Raw genomic sequence first — 22,064 nt, 5'->3', positions numbered from 1 at the left:
AGAAGAGTTATGTGGAAAAAATAAAGGGAAACATGGTACTACGAAGTTTTTTTATTTTTTATTTTGTATGCATTTAACAAATTCTTTTATCCCATCTTATTCTTCTTTTTGCTTTCTTGTGCGTTCTATTATTTTATCAAACCCCAGCCTTCCCCAAAAAGAAGAGATGATTTAAAGTAAAGATAGGGTATTCAGATATTTCCTTGGTTGCCTCACAATTAGATAAATATAAGAATACTTCTCTAACCATTAGAATTCCTTTTTTTAAAAAAAAAGAAACTCTTTTCTTTCAATATTTTTTTAAATAAATTCTTTTTCAACAACATGTGGGAACTGTCTTATCTTTTTAGATATGAGGCATCTACTGTAGAGAATGTCCTGAACTTCTTCCATTACTTGGAATAGAATTTTAACTCTGGTCTTGGATTTTAAAATTTGGTGTTTTTTTTTTTAATTCATCTTTGTAATCCTTTTTTTTCCCTTGTGTCTTAATAGAATATGCTGTAATCCAGGGGTAGTCAACCTTGGCTCTTTTATGACTCATGGACTTCAATAGCAATGGTTAAAATGAATATTTTACCAAAACTAATTTTCCTATTTCAAACAGTGCCTATTAAACTTACTATGGCAAAAAAGAAAGCAAGAATCAAATGTAAATTGCTACAAGAATCTAAGAATAGAGGGGGCTTTGGACTTCCAGATTGGAGACTTTACTATTAAGTGGATATTTTGCTTTGGCTTAAAGAATGGATTGTATTCAGAAATAAAAGATTGCTTTACTTAGAGGGATATGACCTTCAATTAGGTTGGCATGCTTTTATACGGTACAAGAAATCTAAAGCACATAAGTACTTTCAAAATCATGCGATAAAAAACATGCTACTTTCAGAATGGGAGAAAATTAAACATAAAATATATATGAAAATACTTGAGTGGCTTTCAACAATGGAAGCATTTGCTTATCCAAATCTGATTAATTATGACAAACTGGTTAGTTATAAAGACATTTTAGACAAAGAGGAAAAACTTAAGGACAGGCAAACTTTACAACTACAAGGTATTGACTTGACATGGTGGTCCTATCTGCAAATTCAAACAAGATATGAAAAAGATATAAAATTGACAGGTTTTTACAAAGAATAGACCCCATTAGATAAATTTTTGTTAAAAACAGATGAGAATTTGATTAGAAAACTCTATAAATTTCTTTTAAACTGGAGGATGGAAGAAGAACAAGTGAAAGAAACAATCATAGTATGGGCAAAGAACTTTGGACATTCTATAGATTTGGAAGACTGGCAAAAACTTTGGGATAAAAATATTAAGCTTACAAAAGCGGTAGCATATAAAGAAAACTTATATAAGATGTTTTATAGATGGCATATGACACCAATTTGTTTAGCGAAAATGTTTAAAAATGTTTCGGATATCTGCTGGAAATGTAAACAAGAGCCAGGCACTTATTACCATGCTTGGTGGATATGCCCTATCACTAAGAAATATTGGTCTAAGATCCATAGATGGTTGGAAAAGATGATGAAACTACAGATAGAATTTAAACCGGAATTGTTTTTGTTAGGAATATTAAGACCTGATTATGGTAAAGAGAATGACTACTTGATATTGTATGTTTTAACTGCTGCAAGAATAGTATTTGCCCAATTTTCGAAAAATGAGAATTTACCATCTGACCAGATTATAATTACTAAAATTTTAGAGTGTGCATAAATGAATAGACTAACATTAGAAATGAAAGAAAAAGATGATTCAATTTATTTTAAAACTTGGGAAAATTTTTATCAATGGTTAGAGACACGTTAGGATTCAATATTTTAGAATAGATTACTGATTTTTAATCGAGTTCTAACTAACATTTTGATGATATGATTATTTTTCCTGATTTACTGATTGTTAGGATTTTTTGAGATTTTATTAGTAGTGTTTACTTAACAGATCAACATATTTGTTTACTAATTGTTTTTAATATGTTATAGTCTAGGCTTTGGTAAAAATGGTTGAATATGATATTTACTCATTATTATAATCCAGAAGGTAGCTTGTTTGTTGAAATATGTGATTGTATCTATCCTTATTTTACCCTAATTCCTTATTCCCTTCCCCTTTCCCTTTCCTTCCACCCCTCCCTTTACCATACCTGTATTGTTCCTATTTTTCCTCATCTATATAAACTTAATAAAATTTTGTTTTAAAAAAAGAATACCGCAGAGAGCCCATAAGAGCCCAGTTTATGATCTATCGCCTGCTTCCAGGGGGAAGGAAAGTTGTCAGTCAGCATTAACGGGGACAGTCCCTCTGGAAAGAAATGCATTTTAAGCCAGTGAATGATCATCATCTTCCAGGCTCTTACCTGAATTTGAGGCATGCCTGTCTCAATTCTTAATTGGGCATTTGGGGTTCCTTTGGGTGCAGCTAAGATAGCTCACAGGAATTTGGATTGTATGGTTTCCAACAAGTTTTTCTTTGCAAGGATTCCTGTTTGTGCCCCATATAGAATTTGCACTAATGTTTTGGCCTCGAAAAGTTTTAAGGCAGCAGGTACTAATTGACTTCTGCCTGTGGTAAAAGTAATGTTTGATTGCATTTAGGGACCACCTATTGGCTGCTTGCAATGTATGATCCAGGTGTGCCTTCCATGTCCCTTGCGAGTGGAAAACCACCCCAAGGTATCTAAATATTCTAACCTGTTCCAAACTATGTCCTTCTATTTTCCAGGAATATTGGTCTTTTAGCAAAAACTAAAAATTTTTATTTATCAAAGTTAAGGACCAACTTGTTCTGTCTGCAGTAGCCAAGTGTTGCTCTAATTGCTCTCTTCGGTCCTACAGGAGTTTGCAAAATAATGACCGCATCGTCGGCATACAGAAGAATCGGGATTTTGCGATGTGCTAAGTTGGGCAGATGCAGATCAGGGTTCTGTAAGAGATCAATCAGGGGGTTGATATACAAGTTTAAAAGGGAGGGAGACATGATGCAGTCCTGCTGTACCCCTTTTTGTACCCTTACAAAGACGGTTAAAGTCCCTTGGGGATTACACCTCACTCTCAAGGTGGAATTGGCATACAATTTTTGTATGAGGAAAAGGAGGTGTTTATCTATAGTAGTGCCTTTTAATTTCTCCCATAGGGTGTTCCTAGATATTGAGTCGAAGGCATGTTTAAAATCGAGGAAGGCCACAAACAGAGAGGATTTTTTTTTATATGTGTATTTTTGTACTAGATGGTGAAATACCAAAGTATGATCCACTGTTGATCTTCCTTCTCTAAAACTGGCTTGTTCATCTTTAATTATCCCCCCCCCGAAATTAGCCAATCCTGAAGTTTATAGTTTAGATGTTTGGCATACATTTTACTAATAACACTCGGAAGGCTAATGGGTCTATAATTTCCTGGGTTATTTCTACTACCTTTTTTATAGATTGGTATGATAATTGCTAATCCCCAATCTCTTGGCATATGGCCCATTCTATCTATAAATGTAAACAGAGATGCTAAAAGTGGAGCCCACCAACTGGAATTATTTTTTATTATTTCTGGCAGGACATTGTCAGCACCAGGTGCCTTATTAGCCTTGAGGGCTCCAATCAATCGGGATAGCTCACCTGGTGTAATGGGGCCAGTAAGGGGTTTGGTCCAAATTAATTTGGCTCTCATTAGTTACATAGTCAGGGTCTGCATATAGCTCTCTAAAATATTCTTCCCAGGCATGAATCGGTACCTGATTAGTTGGAGGTAGGGGGGATTTCCCCAATCCTCTGGTAATGTGCCAAAAAAGTGATGTATTTTTTGTCCTGATTGATGCAATTGGTCTATGCCAAGACTCCTTCAGAGCCGCCCTTTTCTTTTCTTTTAGAAGAATCTTATATTGTGCCTTCAACTGCTTGAAGCAGTGAATGTGATCCTCAGAAGGGGCATTTTTACTTTTTCTGTATTCCTTGTTATATATATTTTTAGTTGCACGCAATCCCTGTCAAACCATCTTTTATTCTTTAAAACTGGCTTTTTGGGGTGAGCTAGTATTTTGTTAATGAGAACCGATTTCAAATTTAAAATTAAAGTTTCAAACCCCTCTAAGTATGATCCTTCAAACTTATTCCTTAACAGAGATGTATGTAATTCTATGGTTTCTGGGGCTAACATCCATTCAGTAACTTCCTTTGCATTTTTCTCTGTCCATTTAATTTTTATCTGGGTATTTTGGTTGAGCCAGCCCTTAGCAGTTTCTGGTGTAATGTAAAAGTAAGGATTAGTGGACCGTGATCGCTTTCCAGTCACGAGTCTACCTCCATCTTCTGCAGGAACTTCAGGAAGTCATATGATATTATCCAATAATCAACTGTGGATGTTCTTCCTCCTCCCCGATACGTATAATCTGCTGGGTATTCATCCCATGTGGAGCCATTAAGGATACAAAGGTCCAAGCGTACAGTCATCTGTCTTACACACTGGCCTGCCCAATTTGCCTTGGTATCTTTAAATTGTCTGGCAAGCAGGAGTTCTCCTGGTTTATTCTCATCATAATGGATCTTAAATTGATTAAATAATGCTTGATCGTTTGGGCCCATCCTAGCGTTTAAGTTCCCCCCAATAATTATTACTGCTGTGGGATATTTGTCTAAGCAGCCCAGGATAAAATCTTCTATACCCTCCCAGATCTTATTGATCAGATTATTTTTGTTGATTGGGGGAATATATATATTAAAAAGCAAGATCTCCATCTGTTTAAATAAAAATAGGGTAGTCACAACCCATGGCTGAAGAGGTGGCAATGGTACACATTTAAAATGCAAAGATATATTCACTAATGTCACAATGCCCCCTTTAGCTCTCCCACCTATCTTACTTGGAACTGCTGGGATATAGTTACCCCAGTAACCATCTAACTGTATCTCTGTAGGGGCCCAGGTTTCCTGTAAAAAGAGAATGTCAAATTGTGATATATAGTCCAAAAAATGTTGGTCTTTTGATGGCACAGACCAACCTGCTATATTCCAGGTTATAATGGAGAGGGGGTCATCTTTTGCAGCTCGTCAGGAGATTTGATTTATACAAAGGGAAGTTGTAGGGTTGCTGCAATGGCTTGAGGTGTCATCCTGCATGAAATTGGCCTTCTCTAAATGGAGAGGAGCCCCATCAAAATTCTGTGTAGACTCTTGGGAAATTTGTTTGAGGTATGAAGATTCAGAACCGGCTAAATGATTAATGAGCATGATTTTTCTAAGGTTGAAGATAGTTCTCTGATATAGTAGGCTATTGTGAGATCACCCATGGATTATTTCAAAACAAAATAACAACTATTGCCCATCAGCACGAAACACAGTACCCAGGAGACAAGCTAGATAGAAAAGAAAGTATTGCAGCCAATCAAAGCTGGGATGCTACTAGAACATGACAAAGCTCTAAAGGATTTAAGATAGATCAAGTCAAAGAGCAGCTTTGAATCAAAGCTGAGGAACCTGGACACAGGACACATTTGCTGAGAATAGGCAAAGAATGATATAATCTGTTCCTCACTTAGGATGTGGTGAGTGGTCAATACTGGTATGGATCTGTCTTCTATCCGAAAGGAGATTAGGTTGACTTGAAATTAACTGAGATTGATATTTTAATTCTTGTGTATGGTATAAAGTCAGACTATCCATACTGCTAAGTCATCTCAAAAAAATTCATTTTGCAATCCATGATGCTTCTGAAAATAATCATTTTTCCTAACTACTGTTTTTATTGTATCTGGATTTGATCTAGCTTGCTACTCTATTTGTATACTCTTACCTCTACTTTCTTATCATTTCAGTTTGTATGCACTTTCACTCCAATATCTTTTAATTAGATTTGTATTTCATACTTCCTAATAGGAATCCTCCTGAATCCTTAATACTCTGGACACTGAGATATGTTAGAAAATCTCCCTTTAGTCTGCCATAAAGCAGACTTACTGCTTTAACCATCAGGAAAATCACCTGCACATTTTTGTCAGTGCTTAGAGCCAGTATTTGCAATGGAAATGACTCCCAGGTGAACTGAAATAACAACCTAAACAGTAGTCTCTGTGGCAATAGCAGACATAGTTAAACCCACTTAAATAAATCAGCTTAGGGCAATCTTTGTCTGGGATCAGACATACTGCTTTGGAACCATAACCAGCAAATGTTCTGATGCTGAGCACTACTTTTCAGCAAAAAAGGACAAAACAAAATGATGGGGGGAGAATTTCCCTTCTTCCTGTCTCTCTCTTGTTCTCGTCTCACTCCCATTCAATATTTATTGAATAAGGGGTTGTTTTGTCCTCACAGAGCCTACCCAAGAGATTCATACAGCCCTTAACATCCTCCTCCTCCTTCTGAATCACACTTTCCTTTCTTCTACACATCAGTTCTTCATTCTTTTCCTTTGCTTTTTATTTTTACTTTATGTAGCACCATGTTCTGCTGTACTAGGAAAACAGTAGATAAAGCACTCCTACTCTCTTAGCTTGCTTTTTTTTAAAAAAAATGAAAAGAAAAATATAACACAAAGATATTTAAAAAATTATAAGAGGTTTCCAAGAAAGTATTTCCCAATGTCCCATTTTTCAGTCTCCCTGTTGAAAGAGACTTAAACAGACTCAGCCATAGTTTTAATTGGGAAACTGTAGGCATCCTAGACTAAATTCAATCCAAAAATCCAAAAATTCAGGGAATTGCTGAAAGTTTGACATTCAGACCAATCACCTATTAATAGACCCATAGAAATAAACCATATTTACACAGCATTCAAATGAAACAATAAAAGAGCGAAGAAAATAAAAAGATCAGAACACATCCTTTCTAACATCATTACTCAAACAAGCAGGGATTCACACCAGGCAAACAATCAAACGAAAAACAATGCCCTAATCAAGGAATTACCAATGTGAAAGCCACACTCCCATCAAAACTGGAAGAGCAAGCTACTGTATATAAAACACAGAGAAAATTTCACAGTTACTCATACTGATGATGTTACTGAATTGAGTAATAAAACATGTGCAAGAAAAAAATCAAACTCAGAAAGCATCAATGACTCCACAGCTCAACTCTGAACTACATGTATTTTTCGTATTAGAAACATAAGATGAGGTAATGTGTCCTATTGTCTCAATGTTGTGGTTAATATTAAAGTGTAATAGTCAGAGCATAGTCAATATCCTGCCCCACTGAAATTTTGTTTTGATGCTAAACAGAAAAAGTAACTACTTGATATCTAGAAGAAGGAAAACCTCAAGAAAATCTGTTCTGGATAAATCATAAGTGTGTTTGTGTAGACATATTTAAAATGGAATTCAAAAAGAACAATAGAAAGTTGGTGGATCCCTCCACACAAACATATATTAATTCATATGAGAGGTTTTGCTTAAAACAGGAGGCAAGAGAGATGGTTTCCATTCTTCCTCCACACCGACCTATGATCAGCATTTGCATTAAATTTCATGCTATGTACATTGGAAAACTATTAATCAGTAAATATGAAATTCACATCATTTATAATGAGGATCTTTGAGTGTTTCCAAACTAGATCTTTGTTGTGAAGACGCTCTCTAACAAACTTCAGATAATGCTGCTTTTCACTTATAACTCTGATACATTTAACTCTGAAATGTTATTACACACCTTTATATATGGTATATATGAGAATCCCTTCTCACTCGCATGGGCAGTATATGTCCTTCTGACTCTCGTGTCCTCTGTCCTCTTTATGTATTTCTTTTTCAAGTTACAAAAAAACTTTATGCATATAAAAAAACTGTTCTCCAGCATTTAACCACCATACCACAAGATCGCAATATCTAACTTATATTAATCTCATGACCACAGTGAATTTAAAACACATTCCTTTACTCTGAAACATTATTTCTTTCTGCATCCTAAACAATATTTTGAGACAATCTGAACTCAAATTATATTAACAACCTTCAGCATGTGTCTCCCAATTTCCTTTCCATAACCCAGGACTAAAAAAAAGTGGACATAATCCTCTTTTTCCTTTCCTGGGTAGAATAGTGAAGATCCTGTTTTAACTAGTTTGCTGGTGGAATGGTTCTTATATTTATATACATGTAAAAATAATTCAATTCTAATTACCAAGAACTCTGCTAGCTTTATATTCTAATGTGTGACAAAAAGAATGATGAAATTTGTTTTCCCTTCCTTCTTTTCTTGGATCATCAATAGACAAAAGTGATGGGAAACCCAATCATAGAATAGGAAATAGGAAAGACAAAGAAAGATGGATGCCACCAGTCAAGGCCCATGGTAAGCATGGTGCAGACACAACACCAAGTCCTCACTATGGCTAAAGCCAAAAAGTATATGCCACAGGCAATTTTTCAAGGCAGCTTAATTTCTAGTTTACACATGTGATTCAAACAGCATAAGGCAGCAGTATGTAAATGTACAACAACCTAGAATATCTGTAGAAGAGATATTAGAAGAGCCTGCAAGTTTTAGAAACTCATAGGGTGGCTCTGTGATATTCAGAAATTAGACAAGCCACTCCAATTTCTCTAGCAATTGAGAAGAAGAAAGAATGAAATGAGAGAAATAAGAGCAAGATCCTGAAAATCTGAGTATAAGGTAAAGGGAAAATAATGCTGCAAGTGATGACACACTTCCTTTAATATGTATCTACTGAACAAATATTGAAGAGAATGTAGCTTTCCTGTTCACAACTTAATACTTTTAACATGGAAGAAATACTAACAAACAAAATAAAGAAGAAATAATCATTAAAACACAAGAAAACAGGTACCAACCATACAAACTAGCCTCATTTTGCAAATATTGCAGCTTTCATATTACTTTACTTTTACAGTGCATAATAAAATTGATGAAAGCCCTTTAAAATTTAAAGGGACAGGCAAGGAAACACAAATTGCTCAGAGAAGTCCATGTAAGATTTATGAAGAAAACAATGAGGGATGAGATATTAAAAAGAGTTAGAGATGATCCATTACAATATAAAGATAAAAAAATAGTAGTGTTGAAACAGATTCCCAAGAGAATAAGGAATACTCGAAGACAATATCATTTCTTGACTACAAAGCTGATAGCAAAAGGAATAAATTTTAGATGGCTGATGCTAGAAGGGATTTTAATCAATTGGAATAACACAAGGTATCGTTTGGACTCAGTGTAGAAGGCAGAGGATTTTGATGAAAGATATGGAGCATTTCTGGGAGAAAGAAAACAATATCAACAAGAGGATGGAAAAAGACAGAAACAGACAGAACAAACAATAGAGGAAACAATTACACAGGTTGAAGAAGAAAAAGAGAAGATGAATCAAGAAGATGAGGGAACAGTAAGAGAGCAGAGGATTATGAGATCAACAAGACTAAATAGAAGTAAACCAAAATGGAAAAGGAAAATAGAATTTTTTCAGTGAATATAAATGGATTGAATTCCCCATCAAAAAGGAAAATAATTTTTAAACAACTACAGAAATTAAATATTGATATAATTTGTTTGCATGAGACACACATAAAAAACAATATCATAAACTTTTGGAAAATCCTAAACTTGGAAAACTTTATTATACATCAGCTCAACAAAAAAAGAGTAATTATATATGTCAAAGAGACAATAGATTCCAAAATGATTTATGCAGATAAAGAAGGAAGAATATTAATGGTAGAAATATTTTTTAAATCAAAAACAGATAATTTTGATAGCAATATATGCACTAAATAATAAACAAAAAGAATTATATCAAAACCTTTACAGAAAAATAGTAGAAATGGAATACCAAAATATATGCTTAATTGGGGATTTCAATGCAATAGTAGACAGGACATTAGACTATAAAAGCAGTAAATCAGGGAAACAAGGAAGAAAATTACCTAAGACTTTTTTCTTTTTTCTTTTAAATTTTATTAAATACAAAAGGAAAAAAGAAATTAAAAAACATTGAACGTAGTGTATCATCCTTGACATATATCTTTGTCTAATCATTCCATACTGTACATATAAGAATAAATATTATATATTTATACACAGCTATACATTTCTGATAATCTTCCTCTATTTATAATCCCTTCTATCGACTTCCTTCTTCTTTCTCTCCATTTGTAAAATTTATTCCAAATTAGGTAATATTCTGTTTCCTCCTGGTTTTTTAATTCTTTAATCATCTTATCCAATTCTGCACAATACAAAATTTGTCTTATTAGTGCATCTCTGCTACTCACTTCAGTTATTTTCCAATTTTGGGCAAACAAAACTCTTGCCGCCATTATCACATGTATAATTAAGTATATATCATCTTTGTTTGTATTTTTTTCTAATATTCCTAGTAGTAGCATCTCTGGTTTATATTGGATTTTTTGACCCGACTAAAGACTTTTTTCAATATGATAGAGGAAATTGGTATACAAGATATCTGGAGAGAAATGAATCCAGTAAAACCACAATACACATTTTATTCTAATAGTCACAAATCTGGTCTAAAACTTATATGATTTGGATGATGCTTGAATTAAGGATTAATATGCAGGAAATTGAAATAGAATTAGGTACTTGGGCAGATCATAACTCCTTAAAAATGGTGTGGAAAGGAATGCAGAAAAAGTTAAGATGGACTTTGAATTAATCTATATTAAAAGAGAAAGAATTTATAGACTTAGCAACAAAAGAAATGGAATTTTTCTTCAAAGAAAATAAAAAGAAGATACAACATTACAAAATGTATGGGATACAGCCAAAGCATATTTTTGAGGCATAGCGATAACATATATGGTGAAAAAAAATAAAGAAAAGAGACAACAATGTCAGTTGTTAAGAGGAGAATTAAAAAAGAAATAGAACTTGAATTACAAATAAACCCACAAAAGAAAATATTGAAAAGACAAATGGAAATAATAAAACATAAATTAAATTTAATAGAATCAGAAAAATTGGCACAACAAATTAAAAGGGCAAAGCAAAACTTCTTTGAAAATGCAAACAAACCAAGAAGATGGTTAGCTTATAAACTTAAAAAACAGAAAGAGAAAGAATTGATAAACAATTTGGTAGATGAAAAAGGTTGTTTACAATTTAAAAATGAAGCAATAAAAAAGATAATTAAAGAATACTATGAGAAACTGTACAACAAGGAAGAACTCCATGGGAAAAAATGACTCAATATATGGAAGAAAATAATTTACCAAAAATTCCATAAAACTTTAAGACAATGCTAAATGAAAAAATAACAATGATGGAATTGACAGAGGCAATAAAAAGACAAAAAAAATGAAAAAAACACCAGACCAGATGGACTCCCGGCAGAATTTTATAAATATTTACAAGATATATTAAGTTCACCATTGAAAAATGTATGTAATGAACTTTTATTGGAGGCAAAACTCCCAAATACATGGACAGAAGCTAATATTACTTTGATACCAAAAAAGGACTCAGATTTGCTAGATCAAAAACTATAGACCGATATCACTATTGAATGTAGACTATAAAATCTTCACTTCAATAATAGCTGAAAGGCTGAAAAGATTTTTGACTGAATTTATATACCCAGATCAAAATAGATTTTTGCCAAAGAGACAAATAAAAAATAATTTGAGGGTAATACTAGATATATTGGAATATTATGAACTGCATCCAGGGAAACAACTGACACTAGTATTTCTAGATGCCCAAAAGGCATTCAATAATGTTTCTTGGCAATTTATGATTCAACAACTAAAAACAATGGACTTTGGTCAAATCTTTATAAATACAATTCAGACAATATATTAGAAACAAACAGCAAAAGTAATTGTAAATAGGGATTACACAGAGAATTTTGATATACGAAAAGGCACAAGACAAGGATGTCCATTATCCTCATTGCTATTTATCTTAACCTTGGAAGTTTTAAATAGAAATATTAGGCAAGATCCAGAAATTAAAGGATTGAAAATAAAAGGTGAAACCTACAAACTGCAAGCATTTGCAGATGATTTGGTATTCAGTCTAGAGGAGCCTTTAGAGATGATTCCTAAACTGTTGGAAAAGATAGAATAATTTGGAGAGATACCAGGATTAAAGATAAATAGAGAAAAAACTAAAATGATAGTTAAAAAATTTATAGATAAACAAAAAAGCAATTATCAGAAAAAATAGAATTGCAAATAGTCAAAAAGGTCAAATATTTGGGAATTTATTTGACAGCAAGATGTTCAATAATAAAAGAAGATAACTACATTAAATTGTTAAATCAAATAAAGCTTGATTTGGAAAGATTGAAGAATCTTCAACTGTAGATGTTGGGAAGAATTGCTACGGTGAAAATGAATATTTTACCAAAAATATTATTTTTATTTCAAACGATACCTATAAAACTGGAGAAAAAAATTCTTTGAAGATTTAAACTCTCTAATTCAAAAATTTACCTGGCAAGGAAAGAAAGCTAGAATTAAATTGAAAATATTACAAGAAGCCGAGAGAAATGGAGGCTTTGCCTTGCTAGATTGGGTTTTAAATAATAATAATAATAATAATAATAATAATAATAATAATAATAATAATAATAATAATAATAAAGTTGGAAGGGACCTTGGAGGTCATCGAGCATCAGTGTTAACATGGATAAAAGAATGGATTACTCTCAGAAATAAAAGATTGCTGTATCTGGAGGGACATGACCTGCAACTTGGTTGGCATGCTTTCTATGGAATGGAAAAAATAAAATACATAAATACTTCCAAAGCCACTACATTAGAAACACATTATTATTAACTTGGGAAAAAATAAAATGTAAAATTTATTTGAAAATTCCAGGATGGCTCTCAACAATGGAAGCATTTGTACATCCAAATCTAATCAATCTCAATAAAATATGGATATACAGGGGCTTCCGGTGGGAGGCGACGGCGATGGCGGCTAGCTTTTAGCCGTCCAGCTGGGGAAGTGTCAGAGCCGCGGAGCGCAGCGCGCATCAGCTGGCCCGCGGCTCGGAAATCCCTTCCCGGGCAAAGGGAAGGGATAGAGAACGCAAGAGTAGAGGTAGAACCCCTGAACCCCCTCTGGATTTATTTCTAGAGGGGGTGAAAGGAGTGTTCCCTCGGAGCTCTTGCTGATCTCCGCCTCCCAGCTGTTTTTGCTTCCTCGGAAGCAAAAGAAACCGCCGCTTCTATCTCCGTGTTTACAGCATTTTGGTGAGTAATTTTTAAACGGACGGAGCAGTTTAAAGGATTTTTTGTTATATTTTAGGTGTTTATTTTTTTTATCTTTTGATTTTTACTATTTTTCCTCCTTTTCTTTGTTATACTAGTGAAAGGACTTAAGATGGCGTTTTGAAAGTGTCGGAGTTTTTTTTTCCTTTCTCTTTTGTTTTACTTTCCCTTTTTAAGGATTGTTTTTTGCTTTTGCTTTTGCTTTTGGCTTAGAAATTTTTTTTTTTGAATTGTTTGCTCTTTTACTACTTATTCTTGGGATTTATTCTGGACTTTTAATGATTATAGTTTGTCTCTTTTTAAAAATTCTTTTTTTCTTTTTTTCCTCCTCCCTTTTTGGCTGGAGGGGAAAGGGAAGTGACAATTGTGCTTTTTAAAATGGCTTCAAAGAGGCAGCAGCCTTCCTCAATACCCAAGGTTATTTCTTCTCCTATAACTTCCACTGCACAGCTACAACAACAATCTAAACATGCACCACCGGCTCAGCCACCACCCTCCCCTCCTTTACCTGGACTTTCAGTGCAAGAGGTTAGAGGTATAATGGGAGAGATTGTAGTTCAAATGAGAGAGGAAATGACTCAATTTGTTTCACAGATTAAATCAGAAATTAAATCTGATCTCAAAGAAGAGATAACGGGGATAAAGTCTAAATTGCAAGAAAATAATAATGAATTACGACAAGATATACTGGCAGCTGTTTCAGGTTTGGCTACTGTGGTGGTTAAGCTCGATGCAAGGCTTGAGGAAGTGGAAGACAAAGTTGACTCTTTAGATGACAAAATTCAAGACGTGGAAAGGAAGGTGGACTCCTCACAAGAAGATATTTTGATGTTTCAGTACAGACAGATGGAGTATGCTCTGAGGATTAGAGGCCTCAAGGAAGATATGAATCAAGATTTGATGGAGGTGGTTCTTAGTGATCTGGCGCTGGCTTTGGATATGGATAAAGGAGAATTACAGAGAGAAGTAGAAAAAATTTATAGACTCAACTCCTGGATTGCTAAGCAGAAGAATTTGCCCAGAGATGTGGTGATTTACTTTACAAAGAAGTCCCTGCGGAATGAGATTATACAAGCTTTTTACAACAAAAGATTTCAGATTGCCGCCCAAGATGTCATCATTCTAAAGGAAATCCCATCTAAAATCTTAAGAAGTAGGAAAGATTTTGCTTTTTTAACCAATGAGCTTAAAGCTAGATCGATGCCATTCAGATGGGAAATTCCGATGGGTATCGTTTTGAGCCATGCTGGGACACGTTACAGATTGAACACAGTTGACAAAGCTAGAGATTTCTATACTTCGGTCCTGAGTGCAGGCTCAACTTTATCTGGTCGGAAATCTTTGAGTGTTAAGGAACCTGAGCAGCAATCTGAGGCATTAGATTTGGTTTCCGCAGGGATGATAGAAGTGGCAAAGCAACGCCAAACGGAGGCTAAAGAGCAGAGGATGACTCGTGCAGCTTATAAGCGTAAAGAGAAAGAGCAACGTAAAAAAGAGCCCAAAGAGAATTCTCCTGGAAGTCCATCACCGCCGGTGGGAGGAGCAAGACCCAAGAGTTATGCAACACATGCAGCTCTGTCAGAGTTTGATGGTGTCTTCTCCAGGCTGCGTGCCAAGGGAGATGGCAAAGTTTTTGACCTGGAATGTTAATGGATTGAATTCTCCTCAGAAACGGAAAAAAATCTTTTATTATTTGAAGCAACATACCAATGATGTTATTTGTTTACAGGAAACTCATATTCTACTTAAAGATCAGAAATATTTAGTTAATGCTCGTTTGGGATCTCATTTTATATCTCCTGCACCTGGGAAGAAAGGGGGAGTTGTTATATATGTCAAACAAAACCTGCCAGCTTGTCTGGTAGAATCAGATCCCCAGGGGAGATATGTGATGATTGAACTTGGTATTTATGGTAAGAAAGTACTTATAGTTGGACTTTATGCTCCAAATCAACAACAGGAACAATTTTATAAACAGTTACACCAAAAAATAACTTTGCTTGATTATAGATCAGTGGTATTAATGGGTGATTGGAATGGTGTCTTAGACACACAAAGGGATAAGAAAGGTTCCTCTCCTTTTCTTAAACAAGCAAGGCTACCTAAAGCCTTTTTTGATATGAAAGAAGACTGGGAATTAAGGGACTATTGGCGGGAACGTAATCAAGAGGAGAGAGACTTTACTTTTTTTTCTGACAGACACCAATCTTTTTCAAGAATTGACTTTTTCTTGATTACCACGGATTTGTATAATAAAGTAAAGAATGTAAAGATTTTTCCTAGATCACTGACGGATCATAGTCCAGTTTGGATGGAGTTGATTCAAGAGAAAGAGGAAAGAAGATCCTGGAGAGTTAATGAAAATTTGTTTAGACAAGAGAAGAATGTTCAAAAACTAAAGGAGTGTTTAAAGGACTATTTTGCTTTGAATATGTACAAGGGGACTTCAATGTCAATGGTATGGGATGCAGGTAAAGCATTTATGCGCGGTGTTTTGATAAAAATGAATAATTTTTATAAGCGAAATCAGATTCAGAAACGTAGAGAACTTGAAGATGAAATTAAACTAAAAGAAAGGGCTTTGATTCTAAATCCTTCTGATGAAAGTACTAAAGAATCTGTAAAGTTATTAAGGTCACAATTTAATATGTTGATAGCAGATCAAGCTGCAACCAATTTATTATTTATGAAACAAAATACATTTTGTAATGCTAATAAGCCGGGGAGATGGTTGGCTTATCAATTAAGAAAGAAACAGAGACAGAGAATAATAGAGAAAATAAATTATAAGGGTAAACTAGTTTCTCAGAAGGAATTAATTAAAAAATCTTTTTTGGATTATTATCAAAACCTATACAAATCTACTAATGTACAACTGTTAGATATAAATAAATATTTAGCTGAGGCAAGTTTTCCTAAACTGACTGAGGATCAGAAATATGAAATTAATGGTTTAATCACTAAGGAGGAAATCGCCTCAGCAATTCAACAATTGAAATTAGGGAAAGCACCGGGTACGGATGGGTTAACAGCTGTTTATTATAAAGCCTTAATGGAGGAGATGATTCAACCATTAAATGATCTTTTTAATGGTATCCTACAGGGTTTAGAGATTCCTCCTTCATGGCGTAGTGCTTTTATATCATTGATTCCAAAGGAGGATCAAGATCTTACTTTACCAAAAAACTATAGGCCTATATCTCTTTTAAACGTGGATTATAAGATATTTGTAAAAATTTTGGTAAATAGGCTTATGAGGGTGGTGCATCATCTTGTGCATAAAGATCAATCAGGGTTTATAACAGGAAGGTATATGAAAAACAATGTTAGACAAATTATTAATTTACTAGAATACTTAGATAAGAACAACCAAGTTTCTGCAGGGCTCATATTTTTAGATGCTGAAAAAGCATTTGACCAACTGAATTGGCATTTTATGCTAAGAGTAATGGAAGAAATGAATTTTGGTGAAAACATATTACAAGCCCTTAAGGTAATATATCAAAAACAAACAGCACAACTTATTGTTAATGGAGGTTTGTCGGAGGTTTTCACAATAGAGAAAGGTACTAGACAGGGGTGTCCTTTATCGCCATTGTTGTTTGTTTTAACATTGGAAATATTATTGATTAAAATTCGAGAGTCTCAGGAAATTAAAGGAATATATGTTAATAAAAAAGAATATAAGTTGAGAGCTTTTGCGGATGACTTGGTTGTTACTTTGTCGCAACCTGACTATTCTGTAGTAAACTTATTACAGTTGATTCACCATTATGGTTTGGTCTCGGGTTTTAAGATTAATGTAAATAAGACTAAAATTTTACCTAAAAATATGTCGAGTCAGGAGAAGCAGATTTTGGTTAACTCGACGGGTTTTGAGATTGTTAATAAGGTAAAATATTTGGGGGTGATGCTGTCTGTTTCTAATGCAAAATTATTTAAAAACAATTATGAAAGGTTGTGGGTCGGGGTACAGAAAGACTTGAAGAACTGGGAAAAGCTGCAATTATCCCTCATGGGAAGAATTGCAGTGATAAAAATGAATATTCTACCCAAGTTTCTTTTTTTGTTTCAAATGTTACCAATTTTGAAAAATGAGATTAATTTAAATGAGTGGCAGAAGGGTCTCAATAAATTTATTTGGGCAGGGAAAAAACCAAGGGTTAAGTTCAAAATTATGCAAGACTTCCGTGAGAGGGGTGGACTCAAGGTACCAAATTTGAAATTATATTATGATGCGGTGGTTTTAACATTAATTAGTGACTGGGTAAATTTGACAAATTCTGAGATACTTTATCTAGAGGGATGGGATTTACTTTATGGGTGGCATGCCTATTTAATATTTAATAAAAAAATAGATTGGGCTTTTAAATCTCATATTTTAAGAATTTCTTTACTTAGGATTTGGAGAAAATATTATAAAAGTGATTTTAAAGTACCATTATGGGCTATACCTTGGCATGCGATAGAAGGAATAAAAAGAGGGGTTAAAATGGATATGGTGTCTTATAGACAGTTACTTAAATGGGATGGACAAAACTGGCAATTAAAATCACGGGAAGAATTAGCACAAGAAAATTTTACTTATTCTTGGTTCCAATATAGGCAACTACTAGATAGATGGAAGATGGATTGTAAGGTGGGTTTTCTTAGAGAAGATGAAAATCTTATTAAGCAACTGAAGGATCAAAGACAAACCCACATTAAGAGAATTTATGGGGTTTTAGTTGAATTGGACTCAGAAACGGAACTAATTAAAGATTGTATGATTAGATGGGCGCAGAACTTTGGTGAGCCAGTTTCATTGGACACCTGGGAAACTATTTGGGTGAGAAATGTCAAATTTACTCAAGCACAGAATTTAAGGGAGAATTTTTATAAAATGTTTTATAGATGGCACCTTGATCCACAAAAAATGTCTTATATGTACCCTGACGTGCAACCTAAATGCTGGAGATGTGGTTACAAGGAGGCTTCTTATTATCATATTTGGTGGTCATGCAGAGAGATAAAAGCATTTTGGATCAAAATATGGTGGAATATCCAGAGAATTTTTAGAAGGAGGGTAAAATTCACTCCGCAATTATTTTTGTTAGGTATTGTTACAGATTGTGATACAAAGGAGGTTGTATTGATGTTAAACTTGATCACAGCCGCGAGGCTGTTAGTTGGACAATATTGGAAGAAGGAATCTTTGCCTACATTGCAGGAATGGTTTTTTAAAGTAGCTTATCTGGCGGAAATGGCAAAGATTTCGGCTTTCTTAAAGCAACAAACGCAAGAGAAGTTTTTTGCTATCTGGGACAAATGGATAAAATTTATACAATTTAGATTGGGTATACAAAAATATTATATAGCCTTTTCATAAGTTTTATTTTTATATATATTATAGATATCTTTTTTATATATATAAATATAGAGTTTTTAATTTAATTTTTATTTTTTTTTTTTTATTATTTCTTAAGCCTATATTCTGCTCTGGGAAGCTCAGGGGGGGGGAAGGGAGGGTTTTTGGGAGGGGTGTGGGGTGGGGTTTTTTTTTTTATATGTATTGTTTAATTTTTTTTTCTCTTTTGTATATGTTGTTTTTTGTTCTGTATTGTTCTTGTTTTTTTTGTAAAATTTATAAAACTTTTAATAAAAAAAAAAAATAAAATAAAATATGGATATACAAAGATATTCTAAATTTTAAAGGGAACTTAAAATCCAGGCAAGAGATGGAAAATCAGGGCATTGATTTAACATGGTGGTCATATTTACAAATGCAAGTTAGATATGATAAATATATTGGATTTTACAAAGAACAGACTATGTTTGATCAGACATTATTAACTTCTGATGAAAAGTTAATTTAAAAATGTACAATTTCTTATTAAATTTTAAAATGGAAGATGAACAAGTAGAAGAGACAATGATAGTATGGGCAAAGAATTTTGGATATAACATAGACTTAGAAAAGTTGCAAAGTTTGTGGGAAAGAAACTATAAATTGACAATGTCAGGTTCATACAAAGAAAATGTATATAAAATGTTTTATAGATGGCATTTGCCACCAACAAGATTAGCAAAAATGTTTAAAAACATGTCAGAGAAATGTTGGAAATGTAAACACAAACCAGGTACTTATTATCATATGTAGTGGACATATGTTAAAGCAAGGAGATATTGGACAATAATACACACTTGGTTAGAAAAAATGTTAGAGAAACACATAGACTATAAACCTGAATTTTTTTATTAGGTATAATGCCAAAAAAACTCGATAAGCAAAGTACATATCTGATTCTACATGTGATAACAGTGGCAAGAATTATATTTGCACAATATTGGAAGAATGAAGAAATACCACCAGAAGAAGAAATAATAAAAAAAATAGACTGTGCGAAATTGGACAGACTTACTTTAAGGTTGAAAGAAAAAGAAGAAACAGAATATTTTCAAACTTGGGATCTATTTTATCAATGGTTAGAGAAAATATTTAGGGATTAGGAATTTAACTTGTATTAGTGAATAAGATACTCAGACAACACATTTTTATTGAATAATTATTATTGAACTCTATTTAAAAAAAGAATAATAATAAAACTTTTTTAAAAAATTTAAAGGGACAGATTGAGAGAGTTACCACACCTGCACCTATGCCTACACCTATACACAGGGATAATCCAACATATGTTGAAACCTGAGATGAATTCTAAGATAACTAATATTCATTCTTTATCCTTTTTTACCTCATCTGATGGCAATGGCCCTGAAAGACATAGTGTGAATATAGGACAAAGTTTTAACTCTGCTGCTCATCTGTACCATTTTGCTGTACCATAACTGTAGCGTTTTGTATCATAGTAGTGCTGAAGACAGACAGATGAGAGATGATTATGAATAGGTCTAGCACAAAACCAGGAAAAACTTCCAGGAGGCAAGAGTAACTGATATTAAAACCAGAAATAAGAGGCAGGGAAAGGTGATAGATATAGTAGATTGGAAATAATGTCTTCTGAAAGTCCAATCACAGGTACCTACTGTGTTTCCCCCAAAATAAGATTAGGTCTTATATATATATTTTTGGACCAAAAGACCCACTAGGTCTTATTTTCGGGGGATGTCTTATTTTTCCTGTGTATAGCAAGCAGCGAGCATGCGAGGGCTGAGTGGGACAATGTTTGGTACAAACAGCAGGGCGTGGTCTGTGCATGGGTTGAAGACACATCCCCTTCCCCCCCAGAACTGATGCTCTTAACTAAGGCTTATTTTTGGGACAGGTCCTATTTTGGGGAAAACACGGTATTATGGCTGTCTTTGAAAAAGACAGAAAAGAAAATAGATAGAAACTGACAAAATATAGTTAGACTCATAACAAGTGCCTCAAAAAGATCACAAAATCTAAAATCTGGACTGAGGTCAAATCTACTAGAAATTTAAATATCTGAAGTGTAACCTCAGTTTTTTTAACAAACAAAATAATAACAATTAAATGTTTCTAATAGCTGTGACTAAGTAGAAGCTTCAATCTCTTTCCCTCCCTCTTTCTTCCTCAAAATCTATTTGTAGACAGTGCAAATAAAAAGTCTGTAACAGTTGCTAAATTTACTTGGGAAAAGGCTAGGTTTGTTTTTTACATGGAGAAAAAGGCTAACTTTGGCTGTTATACAGACTGATAACTATCCACACTTATAAAAAGCTTCCAACAAATGAAGAGTAATTTTATTAGAAGCAGAGGATTATTTAGTCTGCCCATTTCGAGGAAGTGGAATAAAGTAAATAAAGTAAACGTGACAAGGAAGTTATGCATGCAAGCCTATTAGGTTGGATGTTTTGCAGGACAAAAGGAACACATTAGCAAACTGATAAAGATTAAACTGTAAAGAGAAAACAAAGTACTTTCAGTAGCTTTCTTTGCACAAACACAGGTGTCTGCATGCACACGCACATAACATACAAACATATATGAAAGTACTGTTTTGTGGAGATTATTATGGAAAAATGTAACTGTTGTTTTGCATGTGCTGCTGTGATTGTATAGTTAAATGATTAACTAAAGAAAATATAACTTGTCTTCCTCCTTTGTCTGCTCTGTTTTAATAAGGATGGGCCACCTGTTGCCCACGGTCTGTGCAGTCTCTGAAACTATGGTGCTGAAGCCAAAATGCCAGATTCTTACTGTGTAGCCTTTGCCTTAAAAACCCAAAAGAAAACCCTTTGAAATTTCCAGTTTAAATAAGGGTAGTTTTTAAAAAAGGAGACTGCATCTCAAAGGATCCCTTTGTTAAAGCACTGAAATTTGCAGATGATACAACAGTGATTGGACTCATTCAAGACAATGATGAATCTGCATAGATGGGAAGTTGAACAACTAGCCTAGTAGTGCAGCCTGAACAATCTTGAACTGAACACACTCAAAACTATGGAAATTATAGTAGATTTTAGGAGAAGCCGTCTATTCTACCACTTCTTACAATACTAGACAACAGTGTCAACAGTAGATACCTTCAAGTTTCTAGGTTCTATAATATCTCAAGAACTTAAAAGGGACACCTTAACATCAAAAATATCATCACAAAAGCACAACAATGAATGTTCTTCCTGTGCTAACTGAGAAAGCTCAGATTGCTCAAGGAGCTGCTAATAAAGATCTACAAAGGAATGACTGAGTTTGCCATTTGCACCTCTATAACTGCCTGGTTTGGCACTGCAACGAAACAAGACAGACACAGACTTCACAGTTAGAACTGCAGTGAAAAATAATTGCAAACAGCCCGCCTTCCACTGAGGACCTGTAAATTGCAGGAGCCAGAAAGAGAGCTGTGAAAGTATCTACAGATCCCTCACATTCTGAACACAAACTGTTTCAACTTCTTCCCTCAAGATGATGCTATAAG

This window comes from Crotalus tigris, unplaced genomic scaffold, assembly GCF_016545835.1.
Source record: "Crotalus tigris isolate CLP2741 ecotype Arizona unplaced genomic scaffold, ASM1654583v1 scf7180000024508.2633422, whole genome shotgun sequence".
In the NCBI taxonomy this organism is placed as follows: Eukaryota; Metazoa; Chordata; class Lepidosauria; order Squamata; family Viperidae; genus Crotalus; species Crotalus tigris.
Note: the sequence above shows the minus strand (reverse complement) of the source record.